The sequence below is a fragment of the Podarcis gaigeae genome (genome assembly GCF_964106915.1).
Source record: "Podarcis gaigeae genome assembly, chromosome: 15".
Taxonomy (NCBI): Eukaryota; Metazoa; Chordata; class Lepidosauria; order Squamata; family Lacertidae; genus Podarcis; species Podarcis gaigeae.
In genome coordinates, this window is record NC_139692.1 from 40,254,443 (window position 1) to 40,279,059 (window position 24,617).

At 46.0% G+C, this 24,617-nt stretch overlaps 1 protein-coding gene and 1 long non-coding RNA gene across 7 annotated transcripts in view; one reads left to right on the forward strand and one right to left on the reverse strand.

The window, feature by feature from the left end:
- The window catches only part of BCAS3 (BCAS3 microtubule associated cell migration factor), a 454,783-nt gene that overhangs the window by 259,116 nt on the left and 171,050 nt on the right, over nt 1-24,617 (forward strand). The window lies entirely within an intron of this gene.
- Nucleotides 767-24,255, reverse strand: LOC310832753. Its single transcript, XR_014558408.1, has 2 exons — nt 23,840-24,255; nt 767-1,196 (listed from the first exon to the last, which is right to left on the reverse strand). It is a non-coding gene; the product is annotated as an uncharacterized lncRNA (long non-coding RNA).

Sequence of the window (24,617 nt, forward strand, 5' to 3'; positions counted from 1 at the left end):
CTGCCACCCTCCTACCTGCCTTCTTTATTTCCAGCAGGTAGCAGTGGCTGTAAGCGTCAATCCCTGCAGAACTCATCAGGAAGGAGGGTGGGGACAAAGCTAGAATTAGTTGTCTCTGCCTCTCATAGGCTCGGCGCCACCTACTGTTGGCCTCCATGCCTTCTGCTCCAGAAGTCACCTGGGCAGCAGCCACTGCAGGGTGTGGCTGGCCCAAAGTTACCCAGTGAATTTTGTGGCTTAGGGGTGTGTGTGTGTGTGTGTGTGTGTGTGTGTGAAGCCTAGGTATCCCAGACCATTATCCTTTGCAACAGTTAGGGCTAGGCCAAAGCATCCATCCCCAGTGCAAGTTTCTGTTTCCATTTGCAGGTCATGAAGTTAGGGAACCATTTGGGCTATTTCCAGAGGGCAGGGTATGTGATTTCTGACGGAAACAAAACCCAGCTAGGTGCTCACAGTGTCAATCAGTTGCCAATCACCTCTGCTCCACCAAATGCTGCCTAGAGCAGGAATTACCAACAACAAATGCTTCAAAAGAGCCATGTCATCTTTAGGGGTGAACAGATAATGTCAGTTTGGTGCCCCTTATTTTCTCCTTTTTCTGTCCTTAAGCTCCATTCTTTACATTGTCACATGTCCTCACCAGCATTTTAGTACAATTTTCTCCTAATATACTAATGCAAGTTTATATGTAAGTTTCCCCTGATACAATGCACTTTATATGTTATTTTCACCAACAGATTCATTTACATACACACTTTACTGATGCTTATGCATTTTTGTAGACTTTATTTGGCTGGTGGACTGCATTGCAAAATTCGGACAAGTGCAGATTTTGACGGATGGCTGTATTTCAGTTCTCGTATTATTTTGGAAAGTGTGACCTGGGTAGGTTTGCCTTTAAATGTGAACTGTATCAAATATGTCCCACATCCCTAGTCCCAGGGAGGCTAAGTCCGAGATCAAGAGGTCCCTGGTTCAAATCCCCAAGTCCCTAACACTTCAACCACTGCAGTATCTATCTTGGCCTGTACCATGCCGACATATGGCATCAGTTTATAGTCCTATCATTGAGTATGATCATTTGCATTTATTTTGAAGGCCGTAACTTCAGATTAAAAGACAATACAGGTGCATCTGGGTTTGGAAGTCACAAAATCAGATGATCCACAATGTTTGTTCATTCCTTCTCTCTCTTCCTAAAAAAAAGCAAATAAAACAAATTTTGGTTTTGATCACCTACTCGGCATCTCCAGGCTGCTCCCCGAGCCATTCCAGGTGTGGGATTGCAGCAGGTAATTTCCTGCGGCCGTGTTTCGTAGAGAGGACTCTCTGCCTTGGAAGATTATATCTGCTCACCTGGCTCTGGTGGTGACAGAGAGACCCTTTGTTTATTCATTTAGGAGGCAGATTAACCCTAATGAATATGGTTTCCTGGAAATTGATACAGAGGACAATGGGGAACAGAGGACTTCAGGGAGGGGGGGAGAGGGCAAATTCCCTTCTCTTTCTTCACTTGTAAATAATGGCCCCCTTTCATAGCAGAGCTTTTAAAATCAGGATGGCACGCAAAATATGTCAACAACACCAAAAAGTTTTCCCCACTTTAAACATCATCCTGGGGTCAGGCAAATTTAATTGAAGCTCGGACCGTTACCATTTGTTTTTATACGGTTAGCATATTTAATTGCCCCTCTCCTTTCCCTCCTTTTTACCAACCCTTGGCGTTATTTGAAATAGAGATGTATAAAAGTTTTGACAAAGTACATTAAAAAATAATAATATGCTCATGGTTAATGATCCCCAGTGTGCGTGTGTCTGAGAGAGAGAAACATAAATATACTCGTGTTCTTGTTTTATGACACTTGGGGTTGTTGTTTTTACAGCGTCCGTGAGATAAAGACTTTTTATTGGGGATGGAAGGCCTTGGGTTCTACATGGAAGCCGTGCGTGTCTTTCCTTGGGAAATACCTTAGACTTTTATGCTTCCTTGCCCATGAGAAGCACAGAACACATTAAATAAAGAGTGTGCATTTGTAGGCTCCTGTTGTCTTGGGTGCAAATAACTCTCCTATTAGAGCTGTTCCCTTAGAAATGCTGGTATCCCTTTGACATTACACTAGTAAAGGCAATGAAATTAAGAAGGGCCTTCTTGATCAGGCCAGTGGCCCATCTAGTCCAGCATCCTGCAGTCCACCAGACGCCCCAGTCCACCATCCGGACCTGAGCACAAGAGCACTGTGCTCTCATGCAGTTTCCAGCAACTGTTACTCACAAGCATACTGCTTCCCACTGTAGAGGCAGTGCATAGTCATCGAGGGTAGTAGCTATTGGTGGCCTTATCCTCCAGCAGATGTGCAACAGGGACTTTCTTGAGGAGACCAAGCTCCCATCAAGAGATTGTCTACCAGAGGAAGCAGCCGCGAAGTCTCCTTGTTGGCCAAGGACCTTTTTATAAGAGTCCCACTCTGGATATTACTGGGTGTGGATGAGACCCACTCCATATATTATTGTCAGGAGGCACTCTTGCTGGTCCAGCTAGTTTCCCTCCAGCTCCTTCTTCTTGGTTGGAACTTGGTGGTGCTGACATGTGGACACTTTTCATGTCCTGGCTCCGGATCCACTATGACCTTGTGTCCCGTGACATGGTCACCACCAGGAGGGTCATTGTAAAGCCCAATCTGGTCCCACCTCTTAACACGAGGGATCTGGATCAGTTGCATTACATACTATCATTCCTTGATGTAGCCCATGCACTGTAAAATTATGGCACTCTCCTGGTAGCGAACATAAAGTGTGCATTAGAAGCCATTTCACTGCCCATCCTTGACACACAGTGTGGCTGAAAATACCATGTATGTTACTAGTTTAATCCCCGGCGATCAACCAGAAAACCAGGCATTGACATGAGCAGAATTATTGTCTCCGTTATGCTGAAGAAGGGAACATTTTATCACATTTTTCTGTGAACGGAACATGAGACACATTATTCCCAAGGCTTGGATGTGTAGCCACAGATGTGAGACCCTCTTTGACTTGCAACCAAACTTTTCCAGATCTTATCACTATAATTTATTCCTTTGCTCCCTGAAGACAAAGTGTGTTTGCGGGGGGAGGAACCTCCTCCACTCTGCCTTCTTTCACATAACTTTATACATTGGAGGCTTTCTCTTTCGTGTGTTGCAGGATATGTGATGGAGGTGGAACACTGTTGGCTTTAGCCTGCTGGCTTTTCTAGTTGCCTATAAAAACTCTAGCGTCTCAGGCAGCAATCGAAAAAACAGAATTTATCTTTCGGCAGGGAGGGCGGAAAACCGTGAAAGTTCGTCTTGTCTCCAAATGCATGTATGCGCGATAGCTAAAACTTCCAGAGGAGAGGCAGCATATGCTGTGTTTCATAGATAGCAGTATATCCAGAATCCATTTGTTTGCTTTATAGTGGAGATTGTTCTATCTTGTGTTTATCTAACCCCTTAGCCAAACCGAGGGTAGCCAAAATACTTCCGCAGGCGTGAATAGTTCCTCTGGCGAAACCTCCTGACTTCTGCTTGGTCCAACTGTTTGGTGCAGGGTTGAGCGCCTCATGTTCTAGTGGTCGTAAAAAAGAATATGTGCCAAGGAGGCTTTTAAAACTCACGTCAGTTAGGAGGGTTTGCCCCCATGTCTTTGGTTAAAAATAGCTGAAGCGAGAGTCAGATTGTGGGATTGGGTGCTCCTGAAATGTTTAGTTAAGATCGCAGGCCTGCTTTGGGGGCGCCTTTCTCAGTGGCTGTCAGTGGCTGTCTGCACTCAGGCACAACCACCCAGTGGTCCCACAATTATGTCTTGAAGCTGCTCATGGGAAGCTGTCTGACACCAAGTCAGATGATTGCTCTACCTAGCTCAGTACTGTCTGCAGTGATTGGCAGTAGCTCTCCAAGATTTCAGGCAAGGGGTCTTTCCCAAATGTAGCTGGGGATGTCAGGGATTGAATGTGGATTGCATGCAAAGGAGATGCTCTACTACTGAGTTATGGGCTGTTGCCACCCATAGAGAACCAGGCCTCTCTGTGGAAGCCATGGTCAGGACATCTGAATGATTGGCTAGTGTTGGGTCTAAGCCTAACAAACTACCAGGAGCTATGTGTCTTCAGCATCAGACCCTGGGAAACATGGGTGTACAGCATCAGACCCAGTGATTGGTAGGTTCTTTGGGGCCTCTGGAATGACCAGCTCTGGTATTGATATTGGAAGCCAGGCTGTCTTCTTTTGCCTGACCAGCAAAGCACACCCAACCTTCCTTCTGAACTCCAAAACGCCTGTTTCCACCTTAGTTCCAAAGCTGCTTCTAGCAAGTGATCACCGTGACTTTGGAAATGTTAGCCAGTAATACCAGTAAGCTGCAGTGACTTTGGTGTCAGGAGGGTGTCTCCTGCCGCCATCCTGAGCTCCCTGACCATGCCGCTGTTATTCACTTCAACAAAACAGCTTTTCAGCATTCCCTTTTAGAAAGAGGCAGAAATTCTGGCATCATCTTCTGGTTTTGACTCTAAGAACTTTCCAGCTTTGTTTGACCACCACTAGCAGTGTGGCTTATTAAACTGGTGGTATTTGCAACCTTTTCAAACCTCTTGTTTTCTTTGCTTTGGCTTTTGGTGTGAGGCATTTAGTTGCATTATGCTAACATATTTCACAGGAGAGGATGGGTAGTAAGCCCCTGCCCCCCCGCCCCAGGATCAGGTTTGGCCAGATAACAGATAATCAGTGTAATCAATAAATAGCACTGTTTCATGGATAGTGTCCTGAGACCCTACAGGCCTGAGCCAGCTGCTCAGTGGTGTCAAAATAAAATTATTTAAAAATGTTCTGGAGTTGCTGATCATCCTCTCTATGGCTCATTCATTTTTGAGGGCAGTGTGGGCTATACCTCTCTCTCTCTCTCTCTCTCTCTCTCTCTCTCTGTTCAATTTTCTTCTCCTTTAAAGCAAACCCAAAAGACAACAGTGATTATACGATTTTGTATTTTAAGTATTTTCATAATCCAACATAAATTGGCCCACCCAAGGATTATGTCTGTCTTCTAAAGATGTGTTTATATAGTCCTTGGGTGAAAGATTGCAGAAGCCGAACCACTAGTTTGGAAAGCTGAGCCAGACCAGGAAAAAATCAGCATACAATTTGGCACTTATGGAGACTAAATGATTTCCTTTTTAGCTGCTGATTTCTACTGGGAAATGTATCCTTGGACTGAAAATTACATCCGGAAAAATGTTTATGTAGTCTTTTTTTCTTCTTTTTCAAATGACTGATTATTCTTCTAACCTTTAACACGCACTGTGTATAATTTTGTCCCCTCGTTAACTCTTTCCCAGCCTGGGCATTTAGCTGTTTACTTAGGGAGGGAAACACAGCTAGTGAAAAATGGGCTTTTCCATTTCTTTATTTTTCTTTGAATATAGCATTTCCGTTCTGCTTATCTGCTCCAGACCCTTCCTGTTAACTTGCTTCTTGGAAGTAGAAATCTTATTGCGATAACAGTAGACTAAACTCAGCTCCACAGAAGTCCCCGAGTATAAGGAGCAGCAGGCACAGACCTTACCACATCCTCTAGACCAGGGATGGGGAACTTTTTCCAACCCAGGGGCCGCATTTCTACCCCCATCGTTCTGCCCGGACACTGAGGTCCAGCACCAAGGACCTTCTGGTGGTTCCCTCACTGCAAGAAGCAAAGCTACAGGGAACCAGGCAGAGGGCCTTCTCGGTAGTGGCACCCGGCCTGTGAAACGCCCTCCCATTAGATGTCAAAGAGATAAACAGCTACCTGACATTTAGAAGACATCTGAAGGCAGACCTGTTTAGGGAAGTTTTTAATGTGTGACATGGGGAGCCTTCTGGGGGCCACACCCCCATGGTGGGCATGTCCAGAGGCAAAAAATGGGCAGAGCAACAGCTGGGATTTTGCACAGTAGGCGACATCTCAGCCACACAAAACTTAGAAGTGTCTACATGCACACAAGCACATCTTTTGATCCTCCACCAAAGCAAGTGAGCGACATTAGCACAGCTCATAGGCACATCCCCACAGGGGGAACACTCAAGGCTGTAGAGCAGAGCTGGGGAGGGATGATGGCAAGGCAGAGAGGCCCAGTGGGCTTCATTTGGCCCCCAGGCCTGAGGTTCTCCACCCCTCCTCTGGACCAGTTCACTTTACCTTATAGTTAACCTCGTTCTGTGATATGGGGCCCACTTTTTATTTGGTACCAAGCATATGTCTTCTTTTTCCAGCCTTCCCTTTTCTCTTGAAATATTTCTGGGACGTGCTCTAGAGTTCCTAGACAGTGTGCTTGATACATTGGCAAGGCCAGTTGTTGCCCCAAGTACATGGGAATGTAGCTATACTTAGTAGCCTTGCGGCTGCAGAGGTAGACAGAATTATGCTCTGGTCTTTGCCATTGGGCAGAGGACCAAGGGCACTGGTCCTCTGCTTCGCAGACATCATGGAAGGGGAAGGCCAACTTGGAACACATTTATAGCTGCCACATTGCCATTAGAATGCAATCAGTTAAAAGTTGTCCTAAAACATGGACAGAAGCAGGGCTGGGGGGATTTTCCCACAATCTTTATGCTGTAAGGCCTTTCCCATTGCATTTATTTTTATTTATTCTTAAAGATTTATACACCATTCACATTATAATATACCAGAGTGGTGTACGGGAAAAAGAGAGAGAGTATAAAATGTATGATAAGGGCATCTTGCTGGCTGCTCTGAGAACAGGATGCTCAGCCAAATGGGCCATTGGCCGTCTTTCATTCTCAATATACACCATGTGTAATGCATTAAAAACAACAGTGCACTAGAAGTTGATCAGTGGGGTATAATTAAACATTTCAACTCAAAAAATGCATCTCAAAGAGTAGATAGTTGATTGCTCGGATGGACAGGGCAGTTGCTTTGCGGGACAGGCAGGTCTGCATCCTGCAACAGTGCTGCTCACCACATGGGGCAGGTGCACACAGATCCACAGGTTCTTCTTTCTATCTCTGACCCCTAGAAGGAGTACCTGGCCAGATCCAAATGTGCCACCAGACCAGAAGGCAGAGGACAAGATGCAGTGGACCCTCCCTTCTGAGTTTATCTGCAGGGCAGCAAGGTGCCCCACACCAGGTGCATTTTCTCATGTACTATTTGGCAGCATTTTGCTGAAGAAAATCAGATTGGCTTCTCTTGAAGTTGGGGGTAGATCATTATGCCAGTCTATAAGCAAACTGAGGTAGGATTTAATGTGTTTTCTACACAGACTAGTCCATTTTGAAGAGTACATGGCACCCTTCCTTCTCCCCCCCACCCCGTATAATTAGGAATGAGCAAAACTGTCACTCTTGGTTTCTCTCAGTTTCTCATCTTTCCACACTTAAGTTCAGCTCTCCACATTTCCACATCAGTTTGTGATTAAAAAGCATTTTGCCCCAGATATTTCCTAATATACACATTTTTGGGATGCAGTTTTCCCACCAAAGCAGTTTCCCCTAATGTAATGCATTTTTGTATGTTATCTTCACAGATAGGTGCATTTCTATGCATGCTTTACCTTAGTATATGCAGTTTTGCACACATGACTTGGCTGGGGAACTGCGCTGCAAAATTCAACGGGCGACTGTGTTTTGGTCTGCGTATTGTTCCAAGCAGTGTGAACTAGGTAGGTCCACCTTCAGATGCAAACCGGACTGAATTTCTCCTGCATCCCTAGCGGTAATGACAACCTTCAGTCCTTCTCAGACCCTTGACTGTTCAAGATCCTTTAACCGGCTCATGATGGATTGGAATTTGGCAGAGGACCGGGAAAACTTTTCCGTTTGATTCCTCTCTTCTAAATAGTTTGACAGCTGTGTAAAATCCCCCAGACCTTATGAGTAACTGGTAATTGGTTTGGGTTTCTTTTCTTTTTCTTTTCATTCTTTCTTTCTCTCTTTCCCCCCTTCCCCTTTAACATGGAACCCAACAGAGTCTCTGGTGGAAACCGTTGACCTCCTTTATGCTGTTTCTTTTACCGTCTCGTCAAACATCTGGAAATCGGCGTGTTTGCTAACCGTTTCTCGACATGATTTTGCATTTACATCATGCCACTATCTGGTAAAAGTTTTCTCTTTGGTGGGGGGGAGAAACGGAGCCTAGGAAAGTTGGGGGGGGGATGAGCCAGGAGAATGGGGAGGGGGAAACACCCAGCAACTTCTGGGGCTGTCAGAAGGTCAAGTGTTGATGGCTGATACGGCCTGTGCTTTTGCTAAACATATGTTTAGCTCAGAAAATCTGAAGCGGTTCCCAAAAATTTGGTAACCATTAGAGTACTTCCGAAGTCAGTTCCGGATATCAAGCCTAAGGTGGAAAGGGGGGAAGGAGGAGGGGAGGGGAAAGGGGGATGGAGCCGGTCTGAATTTCCATGAAAAGGATTTTGAAGTCTGGCAGCCGACGCATCTGAGGAGCGGCTCACGCAAGGCTGAGCAAGTCAGGAAGTGCTTCGGGAAGGGCTGTTTGGACAGGGGATCGGCAGCTCAGGCCTCGAGTTGTGAACTTTTCATGCATCCGAGGCCAGATAGTGCCGGACAAGCCACCGGAGGGCATAGGAAGGAGGAGAGGAAATTAAAGGATCATTTAAGTGGAGCAGGACCAGACAAATGGTTACGCGGCCATTTTTTCTCTTCCCCATCTCTGCGTAAAGGAATGTTGCAAAATACGGGCTTCTTTGAAGTGAAGGCGCATAATTGTCACAGAGGCTGTGGAGTTTTTCGTCCTCTTTTTCTTACATTCCACCTTGATTACAAAACCACCTGCTCTGGCAGCTTTTTATAAACCCTCTTCTGCATCAAATACTCTCATTGTGGAACGTATGTGCTACAGCCCAAGCAAACTGTCTCAGATACTGTATATTTATGGGGCTGATCATTTTTAATCCAATGTTCCCTGCTTAAGTGAACACACTTGAAATGAGGAAGAGTCAATCATGTGCTTTTAAAGTGAGGAGGGGGCATATGATAAATAATGGTTATCTGAGGGCCAAACTAGACATTGGGTGGCATTTAGCTGAGGCTTACTCAGAGTAGGTCCATTGAAATGAATGGGCCTAACTTAGTCATGTTCATTAAGTTTGATGAGTCTACTCTGTGTAATACTGAGTTGAATACCACCCCATGCATTTAAGTACAGTGGTACCTTGGGTTACATACGCTTCAGGTTACAGACTTCGCTAACCCAGAAATTGTACCTCAGGTTAAGAACTTTGCTTCAGGATGAGAACAGAAATCACGTGGCGGCGCAGCAGCAGCAGCAGCAGGAGGCCCCATTAGCTAAAGTGGTGCTTCAGGTTAAGAACGGACGTCCGGAACGAATTAAGTACTTAACCCGAGGTACCACTGTACATGATACCATCCCCACCACCCTGCCCCAAAAAAAAAATCCCCAAAAAGAAAAGCAATTTAACCAAGGACCAACACGTAAAGGGGGAACAGAATAAGAATGTCTAACATATAAACCGGTATAATGGTGGAATTCAGTAATAACAGGGTCATATTGTCAGGGAAAACTTGCGCAAAAAAGATATGTATTTACAAGTTATCTGAAGCAACTGTATGGCAAAAGGGAGGGCATTCCATAGTGTGGGGCCCATAGTGCAAAATGTCCATTTGGGAGTGGTTGAGTCACTACTGCAATATTTTGTCGGGTGTGGTATCATGAATGAATTTTCTTCAGAAGGACTAAGTGATCTTACAGGTCTGTAGAGGGGTAGGCGGTCTTTCAGGTAACCTGGTCCCGAGTTGTTCAGGGCTTTATAATTTAGTAACAGGACTTTGCAGCCAGTGGGCCCAGAATGGAATCTGGCAGCTCAGTGGGAATTGCAAAGTGGGATTAGGACCAGGGTGGAAGGTAGCAAATCATGGGCAGGACCAAGGTGGAATGGAGCGGGCCAGGGGCTTAGCTAGAATATAAGCTGGTGTGTTGCATGGGGGAAGCCCCCAGAATGTATTGGGCCGAAGACTGGCAGGATGAGGAGTTGGCTGGCTTTTCATTTTTTTTTTTTTTTTTTTAATAAATTTTTATTGGGGGTTTTTACAAAATAAAGTACAAAGATAAACAACCTTTCTTTTATCTCAACAGAGTTTCATGACTTCTTTGGACTTCCTCACATCTCCCGCTGCCATTTTCATCATCGTAAATTTTTCCCAGCAATTTATCATCTAATTTGCAAATTTTATAACCACTTATTTAAATATAATCCTCTGTAAATTAATTTCTCTTAATCTCACTTTACATCCCATTTCGATCCGATTTTGTGGTGGCCAATTATTTATGATCAAACATCCTACTTAACTTTCCACCAAATCACAATATTTTTGTAAATAAGTCTTAAATTTCCTCCAATCTTCTTCAACCCTCTCTTCTCCCAGGTCTCGAATTCTGCCAGTCATCTCAGCCAGTTGCATATAGTCCATCAGCTGCATCTGCCATTCTTCCAGAGTGGGTAGATCTTGAGTTTTCCACTTCTTGGCGATCAGTATCCTTGCTGCTGCTGTTGCGTACAAAAAGAATGTTCGGTCCTTCTTTGGCACCATCTGGCCGACAATGCCCAGGAGGAAGGCCTCTGGTTTCTTAAGGAAGGTATACTTAAATACCTTTTTCAGCTCATTATATATCATTTCCCAGAAGACCTTCACCCTGGGACAAGTCCACCAGAGGTGAAAGAATGTTCCTTCATTTTCCTTACATTTCCAACATTTATTGTCTGGCACATGGCATATTTTGGCTAGTTTAACTGGGGTCATGTACCACCTATATATCATTTTCATTACATTTTCCTTCAGAGCAGGAGTTGGCTGGCTTTTCAGACCCCTGTCCTTGTTCCTGATAGGCCATGGTTTTTGTGGGTTGGTCCCAGTTAAATGTTACTATTTTGGTTTATTACCCGCCCTTCCCCCTAAGGTCCAAGGCAGGGTTAAGGGGTAAGGGTACCCCTGCCCGTACGGGCCAGTCTTGACAGACTCTGGGGTTGTGCGCCCATCTCACTCAAGAGGCCAGGGGCCAGCGCTGTCCGGAGACACTTCCGGGTCACGTGGCCAGCGTGACATCGCTGCTCTGGCGAGCCAGAGCCGCACACGGAAACGCCGTTTACCTTCCCGCTGGTAAGCGGTCCCTATTTATCTACTTGCACCCGGAGGTGCTTTTGAACTGCTAGGTTGGCAGGCGCTGGGACCGAGCAGCGGGAGCGCACCCCGCCGCAGGGATTCGAACCGCCGACCTTTTGATCGGCAAGTCCTAGGTGCTGAGGCTTTAACCCACAGCGCCACCTGCGTCCCAAGGCAGGGTTACAACAATTTAAAATACAACATTCAAAAAACCTTGTAATCACCGAAAAGGAGTGGGTCCTAAAAATAGACATCAGAGGCGTCAAAACCAAGGTAAAGAGGTGCACCTTCAGCATTTGCTGAAATGCTATGCAGTCGTACCTTGGGTTACATACGCTTCAGGTTACATACGCTTCAGGTTACAGACTCCGCTAACCCAGAAATAGTGCTTCAGGTTAAGAACTTTGCTTCAGGATGAGAACAGAAATCGTGCTGCGGCGGTGCGGCAGCAGCGGGAGGCCACATTAGCTAAAGTGGTGCTTCAGGTTAAGAACAGTTTTAGGTTAAGAACGGACCTCCAGAGCGAATTAAGTTCTTAACTCAAGGTACCACTGTATAGTGAAGTTGCCGGGCACACCTCTGTGGGGAGGGAATTCTACGATATAGGGGCTGCCTCAGAGAATGCCTTGTCTCAGGCTGCCACCACCCCTGAGCTAAGTGTGATGGAAGCTCCAACAGCTCCGACTGCCACCCTGGGAGGGTCTGCAGGGAAGGAGGGCAGTCTTTCAGATATTGGGGGCCTGAGTCATTTAGGACTTTAAACACTAACACAGGCACCTTGAATTGTGCCCGGAAGCCAACTGGAAACCCTGCCACGTTCTCAGCTTAACAGAAACCCAAACTTCTTTGGTGGAAGTGCCACACTCTACCAACTGCCTCGCGGCATCTCCCCCTGCTGCGCTGCAAAGCGTGAGCTGCTTTTAAATAATTTCTGAGTCTGTGGGCCCCAATCGGCCCAGAAGACAGTGACGGTCAAGCGGTTCCTTCTGCCCAGCGAAGAAGGCCTTCCTTGGAGCCCCGCGAAGCCTCCGGGTTTCCTCCCAGCTTTCCGTGGTCTACACTTTTCGCTGTTGTTCTTTCCCGGAGAGTGCTGATTAGCGACTTGCGGTGGGAGAAGCTGATTTATCGTGGCCGAGAGCCACCCCTTGGGGGCCGGGCAGAAACACTCATGAAAGAACCCTGATTAAAAAGAGTGGTAATGAAGACAAATGTTTCAGAGGGAGTGGAGAGCACGCCGGGCCTTGGCGTTCCCAGAACTCTCTCCTCTACGCTTTTGGAGTGCTGGTAATGGAGTGGCCAAAGGAAATATCTCTCCTGTCCACCCCCCACTTTCTTGTTGTTTATTTCTCATGGCATTGGAAAAATTTTCCTTTTCCTCCTGGGTGTTCTAACTCTCACTTGTTAACTGCTGTTCATGCAGGGTTGCAATTAACCCTTGGCAGACGCTTCCCCCTGTCCCCCCTTTCTCTCTGCTCTTTACATAGAGAAGTGGTGTGTTTTTTTTAATGCCTCAACCCCGCTCAACTATTTTGAAATTCTTTTAACTTGATGGCTTTGTCGGAGTTCTCACATCGTTAAATGGGACTTTATTTTTCCACGGTCTGTTCACACCAGCCTTGGCATTTTGATAACTATTCCCCCCACATTCTTGGACCTTAAAAAAAAAGTTAATAAAAGAACACACAAAAAATATGAAGTATGTGTGCTTGCGTTGGTATAGATAATGTTAGGGGTCGGTGAGAATTCTGTTTTGTCTGCATTTTAAAGTGAACTGATCTAATTCACATTTTGTGAACGTTTTCACAGATCAGCTAACTTCTTTGAATTTTGCAATTCTGGTTTGCTTGTTTTTTAAATGTTTGTAAGAATGTGTGTTTTATGAGGAAATATGTACCAAAGTGCATATTTTAGGAGGAACTTCATACAAAAGCATATAAAAATATGTATTTTAGCAAGGAAATGTGCACAAAACGTTAGGGCAAGTGGGGGAGGGGGAAATGAATATAATTTAAAAGTGGAGTTTTTGTACTTTAAAAAAAAAATCCACAGAAACAGGATGAAACGGACACGATTGAACACAAGCGGAACCAATATGAAATGGAAATATGCTGATTGGTTCATCCCTAGTGGAAAGTGTCTTGGTTCTTCTGCTTTCTACTCTGTGCTACAGCTGGCTATTGTAGGTATTGGTTGCCGGTAGCCTGCCAAGATGGAAGGAAAATATCTCTGTTCCAGACTCGGTAAATCTCCATATGAAAAAAAAGTTCCATAACTTAAGACTCAGTTTTCTCTTTTTTGTGTGTTTAGGAGGAGGCAAAAGTTATCTTAGGGGAATGTGCAGCGTGAAATTTGTGGGTGGCAGGTGAAAAGGGGTGCCCAATTTGGAGAGGCAGCAAAATTCTTCAGACATTTTGGGGTCTGACCTTTGCTTGACCATCATTATTTCTGTCCTCTTAATCTTCCTGATAGCCTCTTCTTCTGGAGTCTTCATGGGGGATGGAATCCAGAAATGGCACCTCTCCCAGTCAGATCCAGGCAAGGCAGGTCCATGGGCAGCTTCAGATAAGCCCTGCTTTCTGAGCTGTGGAAAATGTTACCTCAGCAAAGAATCAGCATCATCTGAAGGTTTAAGAAGGCTGGCAGTGTCAGTGAATCTTCACACACACACACACACACACACACAATTTCCAGGAGAGCTGCGAACAAAAAGGGCCTGTAGCCTATTTGTATAGACTACTTTTGTGTGGCTGTAGAACAGGAGAAGCTACAGGGGGATTATCCACAGAGGCTGAGAAAAGAGCCAGGTCCTCAGCCTGGGAAGATATAGAAAGGGGACACTGGACACTGAGAATCTGTGATTTGTTTGAACCTGAGTCCTTCACAGGACAATTCACTCATGGAATGCAAGGCTACAGAGATGTGGTTCCCAGGCGGTCACCCATCCAGCTGCTGGCCAGACCCTGACTTCAACAAGGTGATGTGCTTTCAGACCATGCCCTTCAGAAAAATGCGTCGTCAGGGTGTAGCGTTGTTCAAAGAGGGCTATGGGTGGGGGAATGGTAACCTTGAAGAAGAACATTTTTACCACCCAAGAATGGGGTTGCAAATGGATGTGTGGTTGCTTCTTCTCAGCTTTAACAAAACTAAATCAAGGCATCTCTGTAGAAGTTGGAAAGTTTGCAGGGTGCTTCTGGGTTCAGGAGCCGGAAGGGAGTGGACCCCTGGAAAGGCCAGCTCTTCCTTTGCTGGGTGTCGTGCCGATGCTGGTTTTGGCGGCTCTGCTGAAGTTCTTGTGGGTGTTGGGGAGAGCTCGTTTTCAGGCCGGCGCCGTTGCACTCGTCAGAATGCATTATTGTCAGCCACCCACTAATTATCAGGAAATTTATAGCTGCATTAGGTAAATGTCACTTCACTGCAGTGGCCTGGAATAAGAGTGTTTTCTGCTCTGAGTTAGCACCATAGGCACATCACAGTGAGAGTCTCGCCAAGTAAGCTACAGGCTTTATTTATGCACAAGCATATTAGTGTTTGGAGAGAAAGTAGCTAAGAGATGGTGTGTTTGGTTCTTTCTCCTTTTTTGTTGGGGTGGGAGACAGCATTTGAAGACTCAAAGCTGTGCAGTTCTCTGATATGTAGCAGCACCAAATATAAAAGATCTCTTCCCCTTCTTCTTTTTTCTTCTTCTTTGGCGATCACTCGTAGCCGAGTAAGAGTAAAAGACCTAAATGCTGACTGGCCCAACAGTTTATATTTTACTGACCTAACTTGGAGAAGAATGCTGTCAGTGGCTACCAGCCATGATGCCAGTTTCCTGATTCCATGGTCAGAGGTGATTATGCTTCTGGATCCCAGTTGCTTGGGAGCCACAGGGCAGAAAGTTCTCTTGTACTCATGTCCTGCTTGACAAGAGGTTTCCCGCAAGCATCTGGGTGGCCACTTTGAGAACAAGATGCTGGACTAGATGGGCCACTGGCCTGATCCTGCAGGCTTTTCTTGCGTTCTTAACCTAGTAAAACTGTCAGAAGACCAAATGCCAGGGTCTGAAAAGACAGCAAATTCCAGATCCGCGCAGGACCCACCATATTCTGCCAGTTTTTAAAGTCAGCAGCCACCCATAAAGTTGTTCTCTGTCTGCCCTTGAGCCCCATTGCATGTGGAGCACCCAGCAGCCTGCAGAGCGTATAGCAGGGCGGCAAGGGAAGCATGTTGGTGGCTCACACTGTGCCACGCAGGGCCCGTCCTGCATCAGTGCAGGCCATGATACCAGTAAGGTAAAGGTAAAGGGACCCCTGACCATTAGGTCCAGTCATGACCACTCTGGGGTTGCGGTGCTCATCTCGTTTTACTGGCCGAGGGAGCTGGTGTACAGCTTCTGGGTCATGTGGCCAGCATGACTAAGCCACTTCTGGCGAACCAGAACGGTGCACGGAAACGCTGTTTACCTTCCCGCCGGAGCGGTACCTATTTATCTACTTGCACTTTGACGTGCTTTCGAACTGCTAGATTGGCAGGAGCAGGGACCGAGCAACGGGAGCTCATCCCGTCGCGGGGATTTGAACCGCTGACCTTCTGATCGGCAAGTCCTAGGCTCTGTGGTTTAACCCACAACTTGCTTTAAATGCTGCTAGCTTCTCAGCGGCCACATTGTCCCTACAATGCTGCCCTAGCAGCCTCCTCTGCCCCCTCTGTTAAATGGCACCTGGCACCTTCCCCCTCCGTGCACTCAGCTAGATGCACTGCTGCTCTCCAGGCAGCCATCTTCCACACTGTCACTAAGCTACCGACAATCCATCACATTGTGAGTGGCTCCCCGCCAGCCCATGATACTCTTCTGTGGTCCACTAGGGGGAGGCCGAAATGTTGCATGTAGGTCTGCCCTGAGGGGCCGAGTTTAAAAGTGCTCATTCTTAAATGCTGCCTGGATCTACGGCATGATAAGGAAATAGCCAAATAAACCAGCAGGCTCAGAAAGCAGCCAGTGGATCAGGCTACCTTGCCAAGACTATGCTGCCCCATGTAGAGAAGACTGGTGGAGCCAACGGGATACTGTACAAGTGGCCTCTGGAAAGACGTAAGCGAGACCAAAAGAGAGAAGCCAGCCTGAGCCTGTCCCTGGGATTCAGCAATGCAATGCATATGTCCTTACAGCAATCAGCATTGAACTCATCTGTGTTTGTAAATTAGTAAACAACCATCCTGTTCTGGCATGAAAGTTTTATACTTCTGCTTTTCTATAAGAAATGGCCTTCTACATTATAGTGATATGAATTTATAATAAATAGAAGTCTAAGATGGCTGCTGGGTAGTGCATGATTTAAAACCCCCATTATGCTCTAATATGGGAGAAGCGTTCTGACAAACGCTGACCGAGCAAAAGGTCCCTCCTCTCCCCCTCCTCTAAATTTAATCCGATCGGTCACTTTGAAGATGTATTACCCATTTGCTGCAAACAAGAGGCAGACGGAAAATGAGATAATACGGCATAAAATAGCTCTTTCTCATGCAAAATGGATGGTGCTTTATCACGGCAGTTTACTGCTAAACTTTTATCATTCACGGAGAAGTTCTTGGAGCAAAGAGCACAGAAAACAACTTGCTGCACGATTCCCCTGCTTTTCGCCTATGGTGGTCACTTAGGTCAAGATCCTAAATATGGTACCATCACTCTGAAAGAAGAGATAAGGCTGAGCTCGAGACCCTGGGATGAGGACCTGAGTCAAGCAGAGGATTGAAAATGTGGCTCAGTTAAAGGCCTCTTGTCCAAAATAACCTTGTTTAAACTGAAATCTTATCTGAACTACAAACAAATGTGTTAAAAGCCTTTGTGGGACCTCTTAACTCTTCAGATATTGCTGGAATTCAGTTCCCACCAGCCTCAGCCAGTGTGCACAGTGGTCAAGAATAATGAGAGTTGTAGTCTAGCAGTGCCCGGGGGCTCCAGGCTCACCAAGCTCTGGACCAGGCTCCAACTGGGGCTGAGAGGAAAGAGGAGCTGAATTCAGTCTCTACTATGGAGCTCAGACAGGTCCCAAGACCAAGGGAAAGGTAGCACTTTAAACACCAGGTATAAACCCAGCCTATCCATAGAAACCTGGCCCATCTGGCTAAAGGCAAGGAGTCTCAGGAGCCAGAACTGAAAGAGCTGCTTAGGCACACATAAGGTCCAGTGGGACCTTTGGCTTTTTTATTGAATAGTTGACCTTGTCACACACTGGTTGTTAAACTCCCCTCATTATTATTATTATTTAAAAGGTTTGCCATGCAGTATGGTGGTGGGAGAAGAATATTAAGCCCTTGGGCTTAGTTCTGTGTTTTGGGTGGCCCTGACTGTAGTCTGCAAGTCAAGAGTCTTGATTCGTGTTCTTGCATGTGTACATATGTTGTCTGATTCCTGTCACCATTCATATATTAGTTTGCAACTAAAGCGTGCTGCATGCCCCCACTCTTCATTCAACAAACAGGTGCCACCGTTTAGTGGGACCATGCTGGCTAGCCGTGACACAAAGCTGACACACCTCTCTAGCTGCAGACCCCATAATCTGCATGTTTATATATCAACTTGATTTCTTTTTTACATTCATATCTCTCCTTTCCTCCAAGGAGCTCAAGGTGGCATGCACACTTCTCCCCCTCCACATTTTATCCCCACAACAATCTTGATAGGTAGGTTAGGCTGAGAGACAGTGACTGGCCCAAGGTCACCTAGTGAGTTTCATGGCTGAATGGAGACTTGAACCCTGGTCTCCTGTGTCCTGGTCTGACACACTAACCACTGGGCCACGCTGCTTGAGTTGAATAAAGGCAGCTTTATACAGCAGCTGTATAAAGGTAGACACTTCTCCCCGTTAAGAATCCCGTGCAACTGGGCTTCCTGATCACATGGAAAAGCTACATGCATGAAAAGAGGCCCCACTGGTTGTAGTTGGTAGTATAAATAATGATATAACATAAGAGCATAATACGAATCTGCTGGATCAGGCCAATGACCCATCTAGTCTAGCATCCTATCCTCCCAGCTGCCAACCAGATGCTTGTTGGAAACATCTGGTTGGCTGCTGTGAGAACAGGGTGCTGGGCGAATATGTCTCATATTCTTTTAAAGCCATCCAAGTTGGTTGCCATCACTGCCTCCTGGGGAAGTGAGTTCCACAGTTTAACTATGTTGTGCATGAAGAAGCGCTTTCTTTTTTCTGTCCTGAAGCTTTCAGCGTTCAACTCCATTGGAAGCCCATGAGTTCTAGTGTTATGAGAGGAGAAAAACTTTTCTCTCATCCACTTCCTCCATGCCGTGCATAATTTTATAAACTTCTATCGTGCCGCCTCTTGCTCTTACTGCATCTTGGGAAATGCATAATTATTGCTGTTGTGCTTGTGTCCCGCTTGCCAGCTTCCCAAGAGGCATGTGGTTGGCTGCTGTGAGAACAGGATGCTGGGCGAAGTGAGCCTTTGGTCTGGTCCAGCAGAGACCTTTGTGGTAATGGGATGCTCTAAATGTGACAAATGGGGGGAAGCTTTACTTCCTGTTGTGCAGGTTAGGAGGAAAAATTTATCTCTCATAAAACATGGAGCTCTTCCTTGGGTTTTCTAGTGGTGAAGGAATCACAGGCTCTTGCTTCCAATCTACCCATTGAGTTTTGGACGGTCTGCCTCCTTTCTCTCCATGGGTAACCCAGTGATGACATTATTCATGAACTCTCCGCCTTGCCTGCCTTGTTCTCTTCTGGTCGAGGATGTAGCTGGTAATTGGGCCCAGATGCACCGAAGTCCTTTTGGTTGCTCTGTTGTTTTAGCCTAGACGAGTTGAGTTTTTAATACAAGTTTGACCTTGGGTTGAAACATTCTCAAAATGCCATACTTTAATATCAATTTATACACTTTTCTTTTTTTGGTATTAAAGCAGGTCAGATAACTGGATTCGGGGGAGGAAAGAGACAGAAAGTTAGAAGGCAGGGAGTGTATTAATGAAACGCTTTTGACCCACAGAAAAACAGTGGCTGTCTTCTTATTTTCAAAGCCTCTTTAATAATTTCAGGAACATGCGGGATGAGCGGTTTTTGAGGGACCTCCTCAGAATTGTTGAATGGAAAAACTTAAACTATTATTTGGGCCATGAGGATGGGTGAAAAGAGACAACAGAGATTTTCCTCCAAACAGTGATGGGCCCCACCACTGCAAGCTGAATTAAGCCATTGTAGCCATCTAGGCCAGCCTTGTTCAGCTCATGGGTGGGGAACCTGAGGCCTGGAGGCTAAATGTGGCCCTCCAGGCCTCTTGGTCTGGCCCTTGGCACTGTTTTTCTAGGCCTCACATCTCTATGACCTTGACTGGTCCCCTCCTTGAGTGTTCTTGCTTGGCTGGAGTGAGGCCTTGCACTCTGTTAATGCTTCGTGCTTGCCTGGACGGAGGACAGAGAGGGGTGTGCACGAGTGTATGCAGAAACCTGGGGGTGCAAAGATGTTGACAAACTGCTGAAAACAGGAGCCACTCTTCAACGCTCATGGAAAAGGATGCAAATCAGGTTCAGCCCATTTTTGGATCGACCCCTAAGAGCATGATGCAAGAAATTGCTTTTAGAGCAAGTCGCAGAGAATAAGGTGGCCTTTCCTGCTGTCTCCAAGCCCTCCCCCCTGTTCACACGCACACATGCTGATGTCCTGGCTGCTTAAAACCTGTTTAGCTTTGGGCTGTGCAGACCAAAACTATAGAGAGCGAGAAATCAAAAGTCTTTCTTATCAGAAATGTTCACTCTCGGTCTAACAACTGTTAGGCCAAGATAACAACTCCAGGCCAGCTGTCAAATGTTTACCATTATCGTAACCCTCCCCAGGGTAAGATGCAACTTTGGCTCTCTTCACCGGCAGTAATTTAATTTTTCCTTCATCCTGACTCGGAAATGGCAGCAGTTTTGTTGCTGCTGCTGTTGCTGCCGCTGTTGTTTTTTGTTGTTGTTTTTTAAAAGCTTCCTCTCCTTTCTTTCCTGATGGCTGAAATTTTCCTTGTGAAAAACGATTTCCACCAGTCTTGATTCCTCCTTGCTTCTGCAGTCTTCACCTTTTTAACTGACGGCTCTGTAGCTCGTCACCAGCTATGCAAACTGACAGTTCACTTCCTGGGGCGGCAGCAGCGCCTCTGGCCTGCAGAAAGGAGCAGCCTGACCAAATTTACGCTTGCGAGATCTCTTAATTCACAAAAGCATTTGCTCTAGTTCCTGTTTTCTGCTGCAGGGGCTGTTGCGGGGGTGCGTCTGTGTAGGGGGGTGGAGGGGGAGAGAAGTAGCAAGAGACTGTTCAGAGGAGAAAGGAGCCTCTCTTAACACTCTACTGAGTACACAATCTTTGTAGATGAAAAACAGAAGGGGAAGGACATTTCAAGCCATCTTGCTGATGTAAGCAGCGGTTCATTGAACTGTACAGCTTCCCACCAGACCCTTTTGAAGCTTGGACGTGCTAATTTCGGGTCCATCCACCCCATCCCCGCTCTTCTGCCATCGCCCCTTACTCTTTTTGTTACCTATTTGTCTTAAATCTGGAACTGTTTTGCCAGACCGTGAATGGAGAAGCCGCTTAAGCATTGCCAAAAGAAGCGGAAACGCATAATGGAAAAAAAGAGGATGAAAGGGGGGCATCAGTTGGCATAAAAATTTGCTTATGTTAATGTACAGATATAGGTGCAAATTTAGAAAGGATCGCTGGTGCTTAACGAAAAGTATTGTTACGCACCCAATTTCCAAGCAGTGAAAGATTTCTGGGATTCCTGCACTTTGCCCTGGGTTCAGTTTTCTTGGAAGGAAGATTAGCAGAGACTGTGGTGTCTTTAGTATATGTGGTTATATTTACACATATATACAACCTGAGTGTGGAGGGGTGGAGCCTTGATGGAGGGACTCCTTAGTCATAACTTTAGATCCAGCGAGAAGCAAGGCACATCTCTGTCTCCAGATTTCAGCTCTGGCCTATTGTCCTCCTATATAGCAGATAGGTGAGGAGGGTCTGAGAAAAGCACAGAGCCACCGATCTGGTTATGCTAAATCATGACCATTGACTAGCCAGCCAAAGTCATTACCTTGGCAGAGGAACTGGTTTAGCAAGCTTCTGTGTGTGCATTCTACCTTCACAGATATAGGACTGCAGGTTCAGGAAGGGAACCCAATGTTCTATCCAGACTGACCCCTCCTTAAAAGCCTCATAACAGTATCATAGATCCCTCCGTATAAGAGGAAAATGTGGCATAATCTTTTAGAGTAATCAAGTGAAACCTTGTTATACAGCATGACAAAAGTTTGTTATTTTATCAGGACAAGTCATTTGTTTTTTGTAACAATTGTTTCCTCAAAATATATCTTCTGCTCCATGAAAAATAAATAAAAACATCATTTTTAAAAAAGGAGACCCTCCCCATGTCTCTCTCTCACACTCTGTCTCTCTCTCACACACAGTTCTCTCCCTCAGTTCACTCTATTTGGTGGCTCTCCAGCTTAGCTCTTGGCCACGTCACACTTTGTACGTCAGAAAATGATTTTCCTAATGCCGGCATCACCTTTAGGCCCGGCCCAGACCAGGGAGCATCCTGGACATGAACAGTCACCTGCCAGATGCTTAACATTCCCTTCACTGCCTCCTCTGCTTCTACCATCTTGTTGTTCTACTATATTGTTGAGATTCCTGAATCACAGGCGTTTGGACTAGACAACCCTCTGGGTCCCTTCTAAGTCTACAATTCCATGTTTGTTTGATACCATCAGAAATAGGCAGACTGAAAAGGAAATTTGTCCCTTGCAGGCCACCATACACAACTGGGGAGTGGCATGCTGTGGAGGCATTCCATTTTTATGTAAGGTGGAAGTTGCAGTCTCCCCTACAGCACAGCTGCCATGATCAGAGATGTGTCTGGAGTAGAAACATATGTGCTGTTTCCACATCCGCCCTCCATGTGCATTGGTTATGTGTGGTGGAGGAAACAGGGCTGGTCCACATGCCCTCTAGCCCTACCCCCAGATGCCCATGCATTTTGCAGAGTCTCAGGAAGAATAGCCTATGCAGAACCAGCTGTATGTGCATAAGCTTTACATACAATCTGGATGCATGTGTGGACCTAAACCCTGCACAGAACCTCCAAACCTTTCCAGCAACTGGTATTCAAATGCATTGCTGCCTCTGACCACGGAGGGCGAGCATAGTCATTGTGGCTAGTAGCTATTGATCGCCTTCTCTTCCATGAATTTGTCCAATCCCCTTTTAAAGCCATCCGCATTGGTGATCACCACTGCCTCCTGTAGGGGTGAGTTCTATAATTTAACTATGCACTCCGTGAAGAACCATTCTATTTTATTTGCCTGGATCTTCCAACGTTCAGCTTCCAACCAAATACCACTCTCAGTGTGGATTAGTTGTCCCTGTTGTTTCACTGCTGGATGCAAAGTCTGTGTCATCTTTAAAAGGTTTGCAATGGGAGTTGGTAGGTCTCTCTATCTATCTCTCTCTCTCTCTCTCTATCTCTCTCTCTCTCTCTCTCACACACACACACACACACACACATACACAGGCCTTCTACTTGTTTGCTTTAATTTTACATGATTTTTTATTTATTTATCAAGAGCCTTTACATGATTTGGAGAACCATATGAGAGATTTGCAGGGGGAGGGTGGGTTTCAGATGTATCAGATGGTTGGATTCCAGCAAACACATGGATTTCTGGACAAGTTGAAGAGAACACATGTTCAAGGAGTAGAAAATGAAAGAGAGCACCGCCATTTTGTGTTAGTCCCATCCCACTTCTCGTTCCAAGGGCCGGAGTGCGGGGTGGGGAGCAGGAGCAGTTCCTGGGGTATTTGTCTTCCTGGTGAATTCACACAAAAATATAGCCACAATTCTTTTATCAGCCTGCATTTTCTCTGCCTCTCTCTCATATTCATATATAAGAAGGATAAAAGTGCTTGATGGAAAATCCAAAAGGAATCTCTGGTTAGTTCGAGGAGGTTAAACTCAACAGTTGTTTCCCTTTGAAGTGGCTGGCCATGAGGTTAATTGCCAAAAGTGCTTGTGGAAAAGGTGGTAGCAATTTAACAAGACTGTACAGCTTGCAGCCGCTCAGATCAATATCAGGTGTTTGCATATTTTTTAATGGGAGAAAGAGGGCCAACCACCACCCCCTTGCTCCAAACCCCTTCGCAGAATGAGAAACAGGGGCAGGGCTGGCCTGGGGCGGAGAGGGGGCAGGGAAGCCCAAATAAGCAGCCAATAATTCTTTGTTTGCTTAGCCAATCATCCTGTAATTGGCCACGAAGTTCATAGGAACCTATTGATTGGCCCAAATGATTGCTTACTGCTTCTGTGTTTTAATTTTTAATTTTTTCTGTTTTGCTGTATGCTACTCCTACAGAAGAAAAGGCAATTACTGGAGCCTCTCTCCCTTCTGATCTTCCAACTTCCCAAGCTCTGATTTATGAATCTGAGTAAATAAAAGCAGCCCCCAAACAGGAGTTTAAAGCTCAGTGGCACTTCCTGCTTCTTTGCCACTGGCAGTTGGGTTACCTCCACCGCCACCCCGCCCTCTCTCAGAACGTTCTGTTTCACTGCTTCTAAATAAGTTCGCTGAAATTACTCGCCTACGAGCCAGGTTGCTAGCTGACATGCCTGTGTGCACCAATGCAAAAACAAAACAAAACACCCACCTCAAAGCAAAACCTTACCTTGCTGACATGTAGGTGACTCTTATTTGGGTATAGGCAAGTAAGTGGCTCTTGACCAGACTGGATGAAGAAGTTTGTCCAGATCAGGGGATCCCTTTTGGAGCTGCTAGGAGAAACGGATTCCATAGATGTGTGCCTTTCGTAGGTGCAATGCTGGCACGCAATCTGTGTCCACTGCCAAAGGGCCAGTGCAGAACACCTTTATCTGCTTTCTGTTTGGGTAGGAAATGCAAAGAAACATTGCCAACACCCCACAGTCTGCAAGCCTGGAGACGCAGGGCTGCCAGGTCTCATAAGATTTGGGAAGGAGATCTTGGGAGCTAAGGTTGGCTAGTCAGGGTGGAGCCTAACGGCGCTTCAAGGAGGTGGAGGTGGCATCTTGTGAGGCAGGAGAAACTGCATGCCCGTGCCTGATTCCTCAACCTGATTGTCATAGGTGTGGAGCTAGGAGGGAAAGCTTTCAAACTAGGCAGAAAATATTCTCTCTGCTGGTCCTTGGCTTGTTGTGATAGGATGGCGAAGCACTTTAGTCAGAATTAACTGCACAAGGGTGACAGCCTGAAGAGACTCCTCTGCTGTTTTTTCAAGCACAGCTTCCACCAGGCCAGAGAGAACCTGATAAACTTTTCAGTGCTACACCCCCCCCCCAAAATCTCTTTCATACAATATTTCTGTTAGCCAGCCCGAAATGGCTTTTACTGATACTTTGCCACCACAGCACTTAACTGCAATCCTTTTCCTGGTCCCTCCTTCTAAACCACAGTTCCTTCCATGCTGT